Source organism: Dermacentor albipictus, chromosome 2, assembly GCF_038994185.2.
Source record: "Dermacentor albipictus isolate Rhodes 1998 colony chromosome 2, USDA_Dalb.pri_finalv2, whole genome shotgun sequence".
In the NCBI taxonomy this organism is placed as follows: domain Eukaryota; kingdom Metazoa; phylum Arthropoda; class Arachnida; order Ixodida; family Ixodidae; genus Dermacentor; species Dermacentor albipictus.
Window position 1 is genome coordinate 64,707,515 of NC_091822.1, and position 17,898 is coordinate 64,725,412.

The window sequence follows — 17,898 nt, forward strand, 5'->3', positions numbered from 1 at the left end:
TTCTTAGATCTTTCCGCCACCCCGCTCACCCAGGCGCTTCCTCCTCCACTCCTCCTGTCGCCCCAGCCTCCTCCGCTCCCCCATTGGCCAATCTGTGTCACGTGAAAGCGGGCCCCGCGCTTTTGTATATTTTTTTCTTTCTGGCGCAGAGCAGGCGCCGCGCTTTTGTATATCTTTTCTTTCCAGCGCGCTGCGACCCCCAATCTTGGGCCTGCGACCCCCATTCTTGGGCCTGCGCGACGAAGTACGGCAGGCGGTTTGAAGGAGCGCGGTAGTTTTATACAATGTGTTAGGGCCGAGTGCTTAATTGCGATGCCGTGCTGCTGCGCCTACGGTTGCCACAACAGACCCAGTGACGGCAAAAAGCTTTTTGTTTTACCATCCGCCGGGCGCAACGCAAAACGAAGAAAAGTGTGGATTCACAAGATCGGGCGGGCTGACTTCGAGCAAGTGGCAAAGAACGCGCGGCTTTGTGAAGTGACACGGCTCCTCCAACCTCTTCTTTTGACGCCCGTGTCAAAACGGGCCCGTGTCCAGTGCATTGGGGGTGCGTTAAAGAACCCCAGCTGCAAAAAAAAAAATTAATCCAGAGCCCCCATTATGGCGTGCCTTATGAGATCGTGGTGTTGGGATGTATAACCCAAGAATCAACTTTTCTTCTGTCTTGTGTGCCTTGACTGTTCCAGTTAACGCAACACTGCTTCCTTGTGAAAACTTACAACGCAAAAGAATACAGACGCACGTAGTACACAGAGATAAAATTAGCACTTCAACAAAAGTGTTGCTGGTGCCAATGAGGGAGGGGGATAATTATTTTCTGAACCTCTTTCCAGTTGTCCCATCAAGTTCCTTCTTTCTTTTCTATCAAATTCTAACCATTTGCTCTGTAATAAATAAATAACGATTTCATATGCTGGTACGTTGTTAAAATTATCTATACCGGCTATGTGTGAAAACGTTGCTCATGGCCACCACAACCTGTGCATGAGCTACGTACATCTGTAAAAGGCGCGGAACAGAAACGGCCCTGCTGCCAGGCATTGCTGACCGCAGACAGTCGGAATCTCTCACGCGCCGGCCGAACAAAAGCATCCTGCAGGTACGTAAATTAACCTACGAAACCACGTGCACATACTTTCGCGCTGTCAAAACCTGAAACTCTGGTAATTACTCGCGTGTCTGAGCACACCGCGTGCTTGTGTCGTGTTTCAGCAACACGAACTTTCAACGTGCGCGCGCTTTACGCCTTAAATACGCCTTGAATAATTGTGCTTTTCTCTATTTCTTCCGCAAATACGACACGACATTCTTAAGGCCAGTTACCGACTGACAAAGCAAGATCTAGATCGAAAAAACTGCTCCGCAGGACTCGAACGAACTTTTCCGCGGATTTCCTCCCGTAGCGTGTTAGCCGTCGTCTGCTACGGCAGGCCCACCACCGGCGGCGCCACCGTCGAGGCCGCGCCGAGCGGAGGAGGAGGGAAGTGAATGGCGCTACTTTGGGAGATTGAGGGGCTTTACACTAACCGTGCCTAACGCGCCCTATACGGTGCTGACGTCAGAGCACGTAACGAGAGCTCGCGCGCAGCTGTTGCGAGCAAGCGAGCGAATGAGCGAGCAGTTGCCCGCCGGCACAGGGGAAGCGAGAGAGGAGGGAGTGACGTCCCATACGCTCTGCTAGGCAGATGTTCAGTCTATGCCAGGCAACTGTTTTCCATTAATTAGCCGGTTAACCAATATGCCACCTTCTAGTGCATGACTTCAGTAGTGGCGACATTACTTCCGCTTTCGTGCTGACGTCGCGGGTCTCTAAAGTCTACGATACCGTGTTTTGGTGTGCTGGAATAGGTGATTTCTAATTAATTACATATATTCCGGACACTTCAGTAACACAACTTGTAACTAAACTTTGCTCTCATATCACATCTGCAATGAAACCCATGAATTTTGTACTGTACCATTCCTTCATAATCTTTTCTTTTCCTAATTTATTTTGAATTTCATTCCCGGCCGCCTCAGGAGGTGAAACGGAAGTGCTGCGCAAGCAGCAAGAGCGTCACTCGTTACTCGTGGTACTAAAAGGAGATAAGTGAAAAAAAAGAGCGTGATGACTGTACCATGCGTCTTGTTGTCATAAAACGCGCTAAATATCCGCTTGATGAGGCGAAAACTAAGTTGGAGTGGCAACAAGAGAGCTTGCGCTTGTTCGAAATTTCAAACAATGAATGATCGAACTCATAGCCGTGCACATGCAGAGTTATTGGAAAGCATGACATGGAAAGACTTCTCGGCTTACAGAAAACATGCTCCTTCTGAGTGCTAATACGGTAGCATGTAAGTACAGATTACTGGCTCTCCCGTAATTGGGGCTTCAGACCCCCCCCGAAATTTTTTCGCGCTGTCCATGCGCCGCCGGCCAAAACAACCCCCGGTGCCGGAAATCATGCTCGATTTTGTCTAGAATGTCCTTTTCACGTTCGAAAAAACATTTTAGCGCGAACATTGCGAAATCATGCTGGATTTCGCGGCAACGCCCATGCACCGGGAATCACATAAAGCAAGGAGGCCTATCCAAGCACAAAGTTTCAAAGGCGTTTTAATGGCGAGCGGGCTCGTCATGGCATATCGCTGAGGCCGCGGAATCGGGAGCGCTTGGATTTCAATTCTGACACTTTATGGCTATAAAGTTCTAAGAAACTTTTGATGCGAAAGTTGCATTGATATTTCCAAAGATGCTTTAGATTTTCAATTTCGGAACTTTGTGGGCTTAATGTTGTTGTTATAAACATTTGACGCGAAAGGTGCATTGACTTTTCTAAAGTCTTAGATCGGAGCATACAACGAGACAAGCCAAATCAACACACTATCAAACAAGTTGACAAAACACGCAGCGAGATACGATGAGACGAAGCGTTGTGGTGGTTTATTTGTGCTGTCATGTCGCATAAAAAATATCAACATTTCTTTTCACCTACGCTAAAGCATCCATGTCAAGACACTAAAGCCAGCCAGAGTAACTACGTTCTTATTTATTTTTTCTACTTTGGCTTTTATTCGTGAGGACACGTTGAGCCTCTCAATTTTTTTTAAATTCTCGCTACCCTACCCGCGGGCTGCCAGAGCCAGCCAGAGCGCATGCGTCTTTCTTGTGTTGCCCCGAAACCAGCGCGCGGCGTACTTCGGTGCGCGTGTGGATTTCTCTGGCCGAGTGAATCTTCGCCTGGCAGAGTTTTGGACGCCTTCTGGCTAGCAGACGAGAAAAAGTAACAATGGTCGCTCACCGCCATCACTGTGAAGACTTGAGGGATTACACCATGTTCACTTGAGCGCAACCTCTCCGGAAAGTCTTGTCTCGCCGATGTAAAATATCGAGCACTATGCGTATGGTTCTCGGTGGACCAAGCGTCTCACGTTTTCTTCTATGTTCATTCGGTATAGCCACATTAGGTACGCAAAGTAGGCATTCAATTGTGGCCAACTTATTTTCCTTGGGTTTTTTAATTTCGGTGCCCCTACTCCCCCAAAAAAAAAAAAAATCACTGTTGCGGCGCAGCGAGTTGTCGCATGGTGACAGTTTGTTATTTCTTTTGCCGAAAGTAATCGGCCATGGCACGCTTCGGTTGCCTGATGCTGCGATTATATTATTGTGATAACAATTATATGAAGACTCCAGGCCCATTCCTGCTGTCGCCGTCAGCCTCATGTTTGGTATGAAGTCTCAGGGCAATAACGTCGGGACCACGCGCCGCATGCTGTATGTGCGAGTGAAAGAGTAGGGGTGGTGGAATGGGTGAGCCGACGATGGTGGCTCAGTCTTGCGTGCGCAAAGCGCAAAAGCGGGGAGCAAGCGTGCCGCCTTCCATCGCACGCGATACATCGGACGGAGTGGATGGGATGGGGGCGTGATCTATAATTCTGTGAATCTGTGATTGCGCGACACGTTTATTTGCCTTGTTTGAGGCATTATATACAGTGACTTTGTCTTAGATACGTAGATTTATTGGAGACTTATACGTACACTTAAATATCTTGTTGCGAGGTTTTGTGTATACATGCAGGGAATTTCGTTTCCAGTTACACTTCTTTGCCCTTTATCAAACATTTGTATATTCCATTGTATCTTCGCATTTCTAATAAACGAGGGCTAGTTAAAAGAAAGTGAGCCTACCCACCCCGCGCAATAATGGTTCGGTTCATTATCTGCGAGGCATGCGCGTAGCACACAGGCATCTTTCATTTACAAGTGACACGCAGATGTGAGGGTAAATGTTATTTAATGCTCTAATACACTGGATTGAACATGGTTGCGCGACGTAATGGACACTTCAGAACTTGATCAGCGGGAAGCCGTGAGTGTTGTGACAGCTGAAGGTGTTTCCCAAAAGGAAATTATTCGCCGTATGGCTGCCGTGCACGTTGAACATTGCATTTCATTGGCCGCTGTGAAGCATTGGAGCAAATGGTTGAAAAAGGGCGTGAAAGTTGCGAAGACGATCCAAAACCGGGCCAAAGCCATGGTGCAATCATCCCCAACACAAGTGCAAAAGTTGATGAGCTGATGAGACAAGAACGGAGGATAAGCATCAATGAACTAGCAGTGCGTGTGACCATCAGTCGCGCTTCAGTTCACACCATTATTCATGAACATCTTGGTCATCGGCTCTTGTGTGCGCAATGGATGTCCAAGATCTTGAAGCACCGCCAGAAGAAGGTTCTGCGCTGCCTTGACTCATCTGATCCGGTATCACAGTGAGGGTGAGGACTTCTTGTCTGGAATTGTGATCGGAGACGAACCATGGTGCCACTACTACGAGCCTGAAACACGACGGCAAAGCTTACAGTGGAAACATTCGAATTCACCGCCCCCAAAGAAAGCAAAGGCCGTCATTCCCGCCGGAAAGGTGTTGTTTACCATTTTTATTTTTTTTGATCGTCAAGGGCCATTACTGATAGAATTTTTCAAGCCGGAGAGACTATTAATCGTTTCCGATATTGTGAAACACCGGATCGGCTGCGTGTAGCAATCAAGAACAAGCGACGTGGAAAATAGACGAATGGGGTCATCTTGTTCCACGACGTGGCTATGGTGTTGGGCTGTGTAGCACGAAGTCGCGGCATCGAATGCTCGGGCCCTCGGGTGCTCGGGCCCAACTCCGACGCGGTCTATTCAAATAAATGTAAAACGCAGAAACGCTTTTCTGAGATAACCCCTGGATCACTTTTAATGGAATTTATTGAATTTGAGAAAGTCAACTTCTAGTATCTGTTGGAAACGGAAGTTTGATTTAGGGCCTGAATTTTGTTTAAAATATCTTGAAAAATTTGAGTGCGAAAAAAATAGAAGCATGACGTTTACAAACTAAAAGCTCTCCATCAAAAACAGATATCGCGGTTCTTCAAATGGCATCTATTATAAAAGTCAAAGCGATCAAATTCGGTATCTTAATTTGTGTCTTACGTGAATTAGTTACGCGGTGCACAAGGGTTCTGCAAAAGCCGTATTTGGATAATGCTAAATTGTTTGAGATTCATTTGTACCATACCAATTTTGTCTGCTGTAGATGTACTATTACATGCGATTCACAGAATTGTGATATTCCTTTTCATTGTTGAAGTACAGAGTTTTAAACGTGATAGTTTCGTTTTATAAAGATTTGAGATATGTGCCAATTTTTAATAAAACATTTACAACCCAAATGAAAAATTCGAAACCAGAAGACAGTAGAATTTGAGTTTTTCTTTCAAATGCAACGAACCTCATCAAATTTTGTGCAGTGGTTGCCGAGAAAATCTAGTGCACCTTCTACATGCATTTAGGAGCATTGCAGATAAAGCTTCCTCTTAAGGAGGAGGCCTAGCTGCAACGTGAGCACCCCCCCCCCCCCCCCCGAACGAAATTCCTGGCTACGCCACTGCTGAGGACCTACTGCAGCGCGAAGTAGTATTCATTATTGTTAGAAGCATGAGCCACGCAAATCCCAAGGAAGATATTCAGCAAAAATCTGTAGCAATACTTATACATAGAGACAGGGAGAAAAAAATCTTGAGAAAAGAAATGCGCAATTAACTCCACAGAACATGCACTTGTTTCAATAAAAGACCTGTTATCGCCCCTGTAGTTTCAAGGGAAAGCCTGGAACGACTGCTCACCTGTTCTTTGCGAGCGCGGGCTGACTGGAAAAAAGTGTGCTTCGGTCCTCAACTAACTTGCTCTGGAATGGTGGCGTACTGTGACTCTACCTTCACATATCCAATCACTGACGTCATCCGCATGTGGCCAAGCTGGGAACTGGTGGTGTACACACAGGCCTGGGTACTAAGATATTTTTGTTTCGCTGGAATCCTCACAGTGACCGATCGCAACACTTATCGCCAATCAGTCCTTGAGCTATGACCGGTTTTCTCCAAGCATAGAAAGCTAGAATTCCTTATCACTATGGCAGAACAATTAGGACGACCTTTACTTTGTTGTGTAGTTTTGGCACAAGTGTTGTCGTGATAACGCATCAGATAAAGGCACCGTGGTCGCTCAAGTACACAATGCGAAGACGAATTGTATTAGCATCACCCGTTGGCCAGCACGTGAACTCATTTCTTTCATTGCGTGTTTTGGCGCAAATGGAACACGAAGAACGATAGAGTGGAGGAAGACGTGGTGGTAATAATATAAGAGATTCTATACTTCACGTGCTCGATACATATGTACCACTGCACAACATGACGCAAAATGCTACATAACACAGATTACATTCCAGCAAAATGATTTCCCAGACCGTTAAGGTGAAAGGCAGATTATTATTTTTACGAAGAAACAGATGGGCAGCTGGCGCAATTTTCGCTTCTGGTGTTTATCTATAGAATGCCTCTATATGATCTGTGGTATAAAGGTTATGAACAGGGAAAATGTGCCTCAGTAAGGCTGGCCAACATTTAAATAGGAGGACGTATCTTCGTGAAAGGCGGCCGCGTCATCCTCGGTAGACTAGTTTTAACGAGTTAGCACAGTGAAGTCACGTGCGGTCGTTGTCGGTGGCGGCTGGTTGGAAAGGGAGCGGCTAATTTTACAGAAAGTGAGCGCTGTCGTTTCATGTCTCCAGGCGTGCTTTCTAAGACGAGGGGACAAGAGCGGGAGAGGGGGAAGGAGTCAGAAAAACAAATTCGTAGAACGCTTATGCTTCGCCTTTAAGAGTTGAACGAGCATCACTGAAAAATCCCCGACTGGTTCTGACGATTGCCGGAAACTGAAGCTTATGTAACTGTAATGTTTACCGGAAAACATTGGCAGCGAACGCCATGCACGAGTGCGTGCTTTCTGGTAGAAACGCCGCCTCTTGCGTGGGCCGCAGAAGCGCAGAGGCGAGCGCCATCAGGATGGTGCTGCAAGGAACCAGGCACGCCGCTCTATTAATGGTAGAAACGCTGGAAAAGGGCTTTGTGTATGACTTTCCCCGTAACTGAATAATTTTTTTCATATATTCAAATTTCATTCCAACGCTATCGCGTCGTGTTCCAACCTATCGTGTCTTACCTTACGATTTCTCTGACGCATTTTACTTTGAGAAATTCAAACAGTTCAGTAACGTCTCCACGCTACACGGAGGGCCTGCTTGGTTGGGTATGCATGGATCTGAATTATATGTCGGACGGAGCAGTGGTGAAATGTTCACCTGAGAAGACCGAGCTGATCAGAGTCAGGGCTAAATACGCGAGAAAGAACGATATTGTACCAATACCGATACATCTGTGTGGACGTCCCGTCACAGAGGCGAAAACACTGCGCATTTCGGGAATGTGAGTACAGCAGAACGGAGGCACCACACGCACCATCGAAAAGTTGAGAGCAACAACAGGGAAACGTAGTCCGTATGATACGAAGGATAGCTAGCACTGAAGCTAACTGAATTAGAAATGATCAGGCTGGGTCCACGCCTTTATAACTACCATGGTGATGCACGCACTTCCGTACCAAGCACTAACAAACCAGGAGATGAAACAAGCTCACACAATCACAAGAAAAGCCTCCAAGGCAGCGCTCGGCATCCCCGAAAGTGCTTACAACGAAAAAGTTGCGAAACTAAGCATCTACAACACCTTTGAGGAGTACGCAAGCGTGGCCCTCATAGCTCATTTCCAACCAGGGACGTGCATTTTGAGAAAAGCTGGCCTTCACGCCACGACCATTATACTGCGACGAGGATACAGTGTTACTGGACAGGGACACGGAATCTCATATCGAGGTGGCACCGATACCAAAGGAAATACGCCCAAGATAGCATGCCAGTAGAAGACGAGCACGAGTTCTAACCTTGTGGACTCGTTTCGGGAAAAGTTCGGCCGCGTGCTACACGGACGCTAGCAGATCCACTAGAGAGACACATGCTGCCGCTTACCCAAAAACAACGTATAGTAACGGCCACAGTAGTAACTCGGTCCGCGTGTGTGGCCAAAGCGGCCACAATAGCCATGGCGATTGGAGACGCGGAACACAGAAACGAGTCGGCAGTCATACTGTCCAATTCACAGACGGCATGTTGCCTGATTCTCAATGGGACAGTACCCAAAATAGTACGCAGAATTCTAGGACGAATCTTGACAGAACACCACGACATTATTTGGTGTCCGCCTCACGGAGGCTTCAAGGGTAACGTTGCGGCAGACCGCGTAGCCCGAGCATTCAAGAAACCGAGCTGCTGCTGAACCAAGCGCTGAACTTCTTCCAAGCACTCGTGACATTCTCCTACAACAACGGGAGGAGCGCAGAGTCTACGCTCACCAACACAAGGCCCTTAACAGACAGCAGAGTAGGGACTCGTGACCCATTTAAAGAGACAGCTTCCCCAACCTGCATCAACTCAGTAAAATAAAACCAACTAGATTTCTGAACGTCTGTCATTGGTGTTCTAACAAACCCACACTACAACATATCACATGGGAGTGCGTAAAAAGGCTTTCACATATTACTAGCCCGTAGGTACATGCACACCCACTCATTATAAGTAGGGGCAGTAGAGAGCTTGGCTTGAGGACGAGGGAAAGAAGAGCCAATGGCTCTCCTGGAGCAAGGCCTGCGAGCCGTCCGCGCCAGTGGAGTCCTGGACTAAGGGCCCAACCACGCTCGCTTTACTTTATTTTTTGTAAAGTAAGCGTTCTTCCCGTCTTCCTTAACGCTATCGCGATAAAATAAGGACGTAGGAAGGTGTTGGGCGAGCGAGAGGTTAGAGAGCTTACAGAGCTGTTGCAGGCACGTGCGTTTTTGGCTTTAGAAGAGCCGGTGAGTGTGCGAGTAACAAAAGGACATCAGTTGAAAGAATGACTTAAATAGCGTAGCGGCAATGAGTCGGGTACTTTTGATGGTGTTAAGATGGCGACGCGGAGTCTGGGGCGAAGTGATTACAACAAGATATACTGTGTCATGGTATCATTCAGCATTGTGTTTGGCAGCGACATTGGCACTTCGTGTGTCTGCTGATGTGCTTATGTAAATTGCTGTTGTAATTGCTGTTGTTGATGTGGTGATGTAATTTCTGTTTGTAAAATAAAGTTTCTTCCGGCCTTCCTTAACCCTATCGCGACAAAAGAAGGACTTAGGAGGGTGTTGGGGGAGTGAGAGGTTAGAGGGCTTACACAGGTGTCGCAGGCGCGTATGTTTTTGGTTTTATAAGAGCCGGTGAGTGTGCGAGTATCAAAAAGACATGAGTTCAAAGAAACACTTGAGTAGCGTAGCCGCATTGAGTCTGGTACTTTTGACGGTGTTAAGATGGTGACACGGAGTCTGGAGGCAATGAATAAGGTAGTTGGAAGGCAGCCTAGATAGCTGCCTGTCGGCTCAATATATATATTGTACTGGAGAAGAACGAGCAGCAGGCACTGCTTCGAAAAGGACGACGACTACGAGTGGTTGCAAGCCTTGTACCTGTGCTGCCGAAGCTCTGTGTCCTCTCGCTGCGGTGCTCTGCTATCTGAGGGTTTCATCAAATAAACTATAACACCTCTTGTCATTTGGCGGGCGTGCTGGGCCCTTTACAAACCTGTAACTCCACAGCCGGGCGCCCCCTACCGTTTCTGCTATGACTCAGGACGCCGCGCAGCCCGATCCTCCCCTGTCATCGCCTGACGTCTGCTCCGGTACTCTACGCCAACGAGATCCTCCAGTCTTCAGCGGCAGCGACGACCATGACGTGGAGCATTGGCTCTCGTCATACGATTGCGTGAGTGCGCATAACAAATAGGATAACACAGCTAAGCTGACTAACGTCATCTTTTGTCTTTCTGGAGTCGGTAATCTCTGGTTCTGGAATCTTGAACCCAACTTTTCCACGCGGACAGCATTTATCCATTGTTTCAAAGAAGTCTTCGGTCGGCCTACTGTGCGCAAGCTTCGCGCAGAACAACGCTTGCGTGGTTGCGCTCAGTAAAAGGGTGAAAACTTCGCCAGCTACATTGAAGACGTAGTTGACCTTTGCCGGCGCATTAATCCCGCTATGTCCGACTCTGAAAAGATCAAGAATGTCATGAAGAGCATAGAGGATGACGCCTTCCAAATACTCTTGGCGAAAAATACTCAAATGATTGACGACGTCGTTACCCGGCGCCAGAGCTACGATGAGCTCCACAAACACCTTATTAAGCGCCGAGCTGCCGCGCCGGACGACACGGTTTCGGCTTTAACCGACAGTTACAGCGCTGCTCCCACCCACTTTTTGTTCCTCGACGAAATCAAGCAATTTGTTCGCGAAGAAGTCGCGCGCCAACTGTCACTGCGGCCTGCTGCCTAGTCGTCTGAGTTCTCTTTGTCCCCGGATCTCCAACGGGTCATACATGAACAAGTCAGCGACGCACTACCGCTCGCCGATCAGCCACCTTCAGCGCCGGTTCCGCTCACGTACGCTGCCGTCGTCGCCAGGCCATGACCTCTGCCTGAAATTGCGCACTACACACCCACAAGTGGCTTCTATGCCTCGCCTTCCGCAGCTGCGAACTACTAGTCCAGAAGCGGCTTCTGCACACCTCCGCAGGCCCTACGCACAGCTCCGAACTGTGCACCACTCCCTAGGCCTCCTGTCGACAATCCGTGGCGTACCCAAGACAACCGGCGATCTGCTTCCCGTTTGGCTTTGCTGTCAACGTTGCGCGTTTCTGCCGCCGGCGGGGTTGGTATCCTCCCGATACTGCGAGACTTCAACGGAATGCTCCTGACTCCCAGTCCCACTATTCGTCCCCAGTTCCGCACTTCACACCTTCATATCCTGTTTCCCAACGCTTCAACACTCATCGGTATCCCTCTCGCCGTCGACGTTCCCTGTCCCCCATCGTCCGCCACCCTACAGCTGTGGAGGAAAAGTAAAAGGCGCAGTTCCGGAGGCAAGAACTGCGATCTCTTCGAATTACTCAAGCCTTCGTTTATTCCCTACGAACATCATTGAAGTTTTTGCTGAAGGTATCGCCGTTCACGCTTGTCGACACGGGTGCCGTAGTGTCCGTGATTGCCGTCCAGCTTCGCCGTACGCTCCGAAAAGTCGCGACGCCGTTTTCTGCCATTTCGCTACGTACAGCAAGCGCTGAGCCAATTGAGCCCTCAGGAACATGTACCTTGCGTGTCGCCATACAAGACAGTCTATACCATATTAAGTTGTTTTTCTTCCCCGCTGCTCTCATGCCATTATTCTACGATGGGGCTTCCTCTCATCTCATCAGGCTGTTATTATTAGTGCACTTGCAGAACTTGCGCTGACTCCATCTTGCGGCAGTCTTTCTGAAGATTTGCATCCACCTTCTGCTCGAGTGTTCGTCGCCACCGACACTGATATCGCTCCTTTCTCTTCCGCCCTTATACTCGTTCACTGTGCTGCTTTCTACCATTCCACAGTTTTTTTCACGACATCTCAACTTGCTGCACGCCGTCATCCCTTCTTGCTTCCCTTCGCCCTCCATCCCTTTCGCCAGGGCTCCAGCGCACTTTGCGTTTCGAATTAATTTTCGTGTCCATCAAGCTTACATCAAGGCGAGTGCCTCGGTTTTGCTGACGAATTCGACACGAGCTCTGTCTACGATGTGCCTGATGACTCGACTCCTCTTCAGGTTGACGCCATGGCTTTCCCTATCTGTGCGCCTGCGCCTGCATGTCACCGAACGTTTGCTCCGTCTATTGATCCCAACCTCAATCCGAGCCAGCGCACGCAGATCGTCGACCTCCTTAAACTATCTTGAACTTCTTTCGACCTCCAAAAACAATGTTTAGCACGTACCTCCACAGCCTTTCATCACGTCGACACCGGCAGCCACGCGCCTCTGCGCCATCGTCCATACCGTGTGTCCGCGACGGAGCGCCGTGTCATCCATGAGCACGTAGGAGACATGCTCCGACGCGGCGTGATACAGCCATCACACAGTCCCTGAACTTCTCCGGTAGTGCTGGTCAACAAGAAAGGTGGGAAAACTCGTTTTTGTGTGGAGTGTTGACGACTCAACAAGGTAACCCGGAAATATGTCCATTATCTTCACCGTATCAACGACGCACTGGACTGCCTCCAAGGTGCTGAATTCTTTTCGTCCTTAGACTTACGATCCGGATGGTGGCAGGTCCCGGTGGCTGACGCAGACCAGCCGAAAACGGCATTTGTTACGCCTGACGGCTTTTATGAATTTCCCGTGATGCCCTTTGGCCTGTGTAATGCGCCTGCAACGTTGGAAAGAATGATGGATAACATCCTCCGCGGCCTCAAATGGCAGACATGCCTTTGTTATTTCGATGACATTGTCATCTTTTGCACAGACTTGTCTTCTCACATGCTCCGACTCAAACGCGTGCTCATTTGCCTTGCCGATGCTGGCCTCCAGCTCAACTTAATGAAGTGTCGCTTCACCGCCCGGCCGCTAGTCATCCTTGGCCACACTGTTTCGAAAGACGGTGTGCTTCCAGATCCAACCAAACTCCAAGCTGTCACTGAATTTCCACGACCAAAGACCACAAAATAACTCCGCAGCTTCATCGGATTATGCTCCTACTTTCGTCATTTCATCCGCAACTTCACCACCATGTAAAACTCCTGCTTGGGCTAGTTGGTTCATGCTTGAAGTAGTAAAGGCAAGGCGCAGAAGACCAGGACTAAAGAAGAACACAAACGACAGAACTGGCGCCACTGGCAAGCTGAGACGGCGATCAGGTTGACGCACAAAATGGCAGGATCGATGCGAATGTCGTTTGTGTTCTTCTTGAGTCGTGTTCGATGGTCTTCTACGCCTCGCCTTTACTACTTCAAGCATGAACCAACTAGCCGAAGCAAGACTTTTACTTGAGCATATTTCTTCTACATTGGGCCCTTTCTTTCAACAAAGCTTGCGCACCGATCCTGCCATTTTGTGCGTCAACCTGATCGCCGTCTCAACTTGCCAATGGCGCCTGTCCTGTCGTTTGTGTTCTTCTTGAGTCCTGGTCTTCTGCGCCTTGCCTTTACTGCTTCACCCCCATAATAGCATCTTTAACGCAGCTTCCCGCGGGAAACCACGATCTCTTGGCCTGGCCGCCAGTTTGCGATGCCGCATTCACGACGCTGCGTCGTCTTCTAACCTCACCGCACATGCTTCGACATTTTGACCCAAGCGCACCGACAGAAATACACGGATGCCAGTGGCGTCGGCATTGGCGCCGTTCTTGCATAACGAAAGACTGGATTCGATGATTATGTTGTTGCCTTCCCTAGCCGCGCACTCACGAAAGCGGAAGTAAACTATTGTGTTACAGAAAAAGAATGCCGGGCTATCATTTGGGCCATAACTAAGTTTCGTCCTAACCTCTACGGCCGCCCGTTCGACGTCATCACGGACCACCATGTACTCTGTTGGCTGTCGTCAGATCCTTCAGGTCGCCTCGCTCGATGGGCGCTTCGCCTCTAAGAGTATGATATTCGAGTGCTGTACCGCTTGGCCGTAAACATTCGGACGCGGATACCTTGTCTCGTCCCCCAGTGTCAGGCCGGACCAATTATTAGAAAGTGCGAATATGCGAGTCCTGCCTCACCGCCACGGATATGCTTTCGGAGCAGCAGAAGCATCAATGGATTGTTACTATACTGGCTTTGCTTTCAGACCCATCACAGCCTTCTACTGGCCGTGCATTGCGTCGCCAAGCGCACCACTTTGCTGTTCGTGACGTGCTCCTGTACCGCCGTAACTGCCTCTCGTACGGACGCAAATGGTTACTCGTGGTTCCTCGGCATCTATGTTCGGACATATGTTCAGCGTTTCACGATGACCCGCAATGCGCACATGCAGGAGTACTGAAAACATACGCGCGCCTGCGAATTCGTTATTACTGGCGCGGGTTGTACAGATTCGTCCGCCATATGTCTGATCCTGCCTCGCTTGCCAACGCCGCAAGAATACCCCTCATGCCTTAGCTGCTCCACTGCGACCATTGCCTTGTCCAGGACGGGCCTTTGACCGGGCCGGAGTTGATCTTTATGGGCCCCTTCCGAGTACTTCAGATGGCAACCGCGGGGTGATAGTGGCGATAGACCATCTGACGCGCTACGCCGAAACTTCGCCTCTGCCCAACGCATCTGCGTATGATGTTGTCCGGTTCCTTCTGCGTAACATAATACTTCGCCATGGAGCCCCCAGAGAGTTGCTGAGTGATAGAGGCCGCGTCTTTCTGTCTGATGTTATAGAAGCCCTGCTAAAGGAATACCACGTAATTTACCGTACCACTACTGCATACCACCCACAAACTAATGGGATGACTGAGTGCTTCAACCGCACTCTTGGCGATATGTTATCCATGTACGCTGCATCTGACCAAACCAAATCGAACCGTATTCTACCCTTCATGACGTACGCTTATAATATTGCGACACAGACCAATATAGTATTTCCCCCGTTCTTTCTTCTTTGTGGACGCGAGCCTTCCTGCACGATAGATGCCATCCTTCCATATCGCCCTGACACAATGGAGGCTACTACCCTGACCGAAACTGTTGCACACGCGGAAGAGTGCCGAAAGCTCGCCCGCACATTTACTTCGGAATATCAGACGCGACAGAAGCGCCTTCGGGATATTCCCTCCTCTCCGGCACCCTATGCCCCTGACTCACTAGTCTGGTTTTGGGTTCCCGCTACCAGCCCTGGACTTTCACCCAAGCTTGTCTCCCACTACCATTGTCCCTACCCTGTCGTCAGTCAAACGACTCCTGTGAACTATTCGGTAGAACCCATTGAGATGCCATCCGATAAGCGCCGCCGAGGGCACGAAATCGTGCACGCTCAGCGGCTGAAGCCGTACTTTGGTCCACCTGTACTATCTTGCCCGTAGGTCACCGAGATGGCTCCCCTTCTCCGGGGAGGTAGTTGTACTGGACAAGAACGAGCATCAGGCATCGCTTCAAAACAGACGACGACAACGAGTGGTTGCAAGCCTTGTGCCTGTGTTGCCGAATCTCTGTGTCCTCTCGCTGCGGTGCTCTGCTATCTGAGGGTTTCATCAATTAAAGTATAACGCCGACTGACTATATATATATATATATATATATATATATATATATATATATATATATATATATATATATATATATATATATATATATATATATATATATATATATATATGTATATATATACATACATATATGTATATATGTAGCCTCGCCTCACTTATATATATATAGCCTATATATATATAGCCTCATATATAGCCTCGCCCTCATTTGGGCGGTGGGCAAGTTCCGACCCCACATATATGGACGACCATTTACAGTTACAACCGACCACCACGCCCTTTGTTGGCTTTCCTCCCTCAAAGATCCCACCGGCCGCCTCGGTCGCTGGGCCCTACGGCTGCAAGAATACACATGCACTGTGGTCTACAAGTCGGGTCGTCTACATCAGGACGCCGACTGCCTGTCGCGTCATCCCGTCGATGTACCGGACGGTTTAGTGGATGTCGCACCGATCTGCGTTCTTTCCCTCTCAGCCTTGCAATACATTGGCGCTGAACAACGACGCGATGAGTCGTTACGCCCCATTATCGAACGCCTGCTCTCTGCTCCGTCTGACCCATCCCTTCACATGTTCGTACTACAAAATGGCATCCTGTATCGCCGCAACATGCACCCCGACGGGCCCGAGCTCCGAACCGTCATTCCGTCTCATCTGCAAAAGATTGTACTGCAGCAACTGCACGACGTTCCCACCGCTGGACACCTTGGCGTCACGCGGACCTATGACCGAATTCGGCGACGGTTTTTCTGGCCGCGTCTCAACCGCTCCGTCCGGCGCTATGTTGCCGCGTGTGAGTCGTGTCAACGCCGAAAAAGACCAGCTGTGCCTCCTGCCGGACTGCTGCAGCCTTTGGATATACCGGCCGACCCTTTTTTTCGCGTTGGCCTTGATCTCCTCGGACCATTCCCTATATCCAAGGACGGAAATAGGTGGATTGCCGTCGCTACGGACTATACAACTCTCTATGCCATTACTAGAGCCCTACCGACCAGCTGCGCTACAGACGTCGCTGATTTCTTGCTTCACGACGTTATCTTACACCACGGTGCACCTCGTCAACTTCTCACCGATCGTGGCAGATACTTTCTTGCCAAGGTCATAGACGACCTACTTCGATCATGTGCTACTAAACATAAACTTACTACCGCTTACCATCCTTAAACTAACAGTCTTACCGAACGCCTGAACCACACATTAACGGACATGCTAGCAATGTATGTTTCCTCCGATCATCGCGACTGGGACATTGCTCTACCATTTGTCACGTTCGCCTTCTTCGGGCCACGACACAGCTGGATATTCACCCTTCTATCTCCTCTTCGGCCGTGAGCCGACTTTGCCTTTCGAGACACTCCTCTCGACCACGCTCGACTCGCCGACAGAGTACAATCGGGATGTAATAGCCACAGCGACCCAAGCACGCCAGATTGCCCGCATTCGTCTTTCTGCTTCCCAGACACGCCAGAAGTGCCGTTACGACCAGCGCCATCACGACGTGCACTACGAACCAGGTGTTCTTGTGCTAGTTTGGTATCCAACTCGGCGTGTTGGTCTTTCCGAGGAATTCCTCTCGCGATACTATGGTCCTTACCGCATCCTTCGCCAAGTGACCCCTGTCACATATGAAGTGTCTCCGCTGAATGCCATGGTGCCTTCACCCCTCTCTGACATCATCCACGTCAGCCGTCTCAAACCTTACCTTTCTCCGACCGATGAGCCGCACCAATCAGGTGCTTTTTCCGAAGGGGGTGATGTCACAGTCGGTAATGTGGAAAGAAGACGACGCTGATGGTGGTCTTGGAGACGACGAAGAAGTGTTTAGCAGTATCGATGCTCTACGCTTGTTGGCTCAGCCATTAAAAGCTACCTGTAAATAGACGAACGCTTCCTGCTTCCCGTAACATCATATATATTATACGCAGGAAAGAGACGACGAACGTTTTGGAAGACTTCTTTTACTTAACGTTTTCAGCTGGTCGACCAGTCTTCGTCAGAGTGACACCTTCGTCCCTCCGACCAGCCTTCGTCACTTTGACGAAGGCCGGTCCACCAGCCGAAAACGTTAAGTAAAAGAAGTCCTCCAAAACGTTCGTCGCCTCTTTCCTGCGTATGTTACGTCGGGTCCTGCGTGCTGAACTGTGAAGAAAACCCCTCTATATATATATATATATATATATATATATATATATATATATATATATATATATATATATATATATATATATATATATATATATATATATATATATATGAATGAATGGCTTCTTTCATTATCAGTTCAAGCATACATATCCAGTGGTACAGCGGGAAGGGGTGACGAAAAAGAAACTGAATGCCTGACATTGCGCCAGTCCCCGCCCATGCCACGATATTGCACAACACTCAGCGTGTCACTCTGTGAGACAT

The 17,898-nt window shown here is 49.0% G+C and overlaps 1 protein-coding gene across 2 annotated transcripts in view; it reads right to left on the reverse strand.

Moving 5' to 3' along the window:
• The window catches only part of LOC135903279 (3-beta-hydroxysteroid sulfotransferase-like), a 32,135-nt gene extending 25,827 nt beyond the window's left edge, over nucleotides 1–6,308 (reverse strand). Inside the window, exons 1-2 of one of the 2 annotated variants that reach the window (XR_010564777.2) lie at nucleotides 6,151–6,308; nucleotides 4,258–4,815 (exon numbers count right to left, since the gene is read on the reverse strand). The gene's annotated coding sequence lies outside the window, so the exon portion shown is untranslated. Of the gene's footprint in view, nucleotides 1–4,257; nucleotides 4,816–6,150 lie in introns of those variants that run through there. The other variant, XM_065433695.1, reaches the window with a different exon arrangement.
• Between the last annotated feature and the right edge of the window lie 11,590 nt (nucleotides 6,309–17,898).